The following is a 1,532-nucleotide window of genomic DNA, read 5'->3' on the forward strand; positions in this document are numbered from 1 at the left end:
AGGTCAGCTGTCTTTCTGAAATTCTCCCAAGGGCTCAGGAACCTTCAATGCCACTGGACGTGGGGCAGTGCGCTTTGTCCCTGCCACATCATGGATTGCTGGTGTGCCCCCATCCACCTGGGTCAAGTGAGTTTTCCACCTGAGAGATGAGTGCTTTCTGTCACTTTTGGCAAGGGGCTCACTGGAGCAGGAAGACAGGCTGAGCTGCTGTCATTGCTGTGGGCCCCTCTGCTGTCTACACATCTGGACTTTGGGGACCCTATTCACTGGCTCTGCCAGACCATACATCTCCAACTACCAGGACATGCAGGTCCCTCTGGCAAATCTGTTTGTCCTGAGGGTGGACAGCCTGTAACACTTCATTAGAGGGGTGTCACTGAGGGACAGCCCTGTCATTTCCAGCCATTTCTTGGGAGGTCAGCCCAGATGAGGCCACCTGGAGAGATGAAAGGGTCTTTTGATGAGCCCCTGGTGCAAGTTAGGGCCCTGAGTTCAGAAGGGGAGGGAGGCCTTAGAGACCAGTGGCCATAGGGTCTGGGTCTAGCTGGCAGCTTGTCCAGGATCTTCATGAGCCAGCCACGTGCCTGCCCAGTTAGAAACCAGAGAAAGACAGGAATCGGAAGCTGAAAGACCAAGACAGACAGACAGGCTTAGAGAGAGCATGGACAACACGTAGCAAGAGGCAATGAAATAGAGACAGAATGAGACCCAGTGTTACATGGAAGGGAGACCATCACCAAGAATGAACCCCAAGGAGTAGATCAGCACCTAGAACATGCTCATCCTGGCTGCAATCAGGGAAATGCATATTAGAGTAGCCTGAGGTGCCACTTTCTTAAAAATTAACTTTATTGGGGTAACATTGGTTAATACAATTATATAATTTAATTCAGGCGTACATTGTAATTTGACATCTATATATTCTATTGTGTGATTACCACCCAAAGTCCAGTTTCCCTCAGCTACCATATATTTGTCTCCCTTTACCCCGTCTACCTCTCCCCTCCTCCTGGACCCCCTACCCTCTGGTAACCACTAGTCCACTGTCCACATTCTTGAGTCTCTGTTCGTTTGTCCTGTTCATTTGTTGCTTTTAGGTTTACATCCCACATATAAGTGATATCACATGATTTTCAACTTCTTGTCTTGCTTATTCCACTTAGTATGATTAACTCGAGGTCCATCCATGTTGTCGCAAATGGCGCTATTTTATCTCCTCTTATGGCTAATATTCCATTGTATACATGTACCACTCCACATTCTAGTCTCTGTTCATTTGTCCTGTTCATTTGTTGCTTTTAGGTTTACATCCCACATATAAGTGATATCACATGATTTTCAACTTCTTGTCTTGCTTATTCCACTTAGTATGATTAACTCGAGGTCCATCCATATGGTCGCAAATGGCGCTATTTTATCTCCTCTTATGGCTAATATTCCATTGTATACATGTACCACAGCTTCTTTAGCCAATCATCTATTGTAGGACACTTCGGTTGCTTCCATGTCCTGGCCACTGTGAATAATGCTGC

This window comes from Pteropus alecto, unplaced genomic scaffold (genome assembly GCF_000325575.1).
Source record: "Pteropus alecto unplaced genomic scaffold, ASM32557v1 scaffold398, whole genome shotgun sequence".
Lineage (NCBI taxonomy): Eukaryota > Metazoa > Chordata > Mammalia > Chiroptera > Pteropodidae > Pteropus > Pteropus alecto.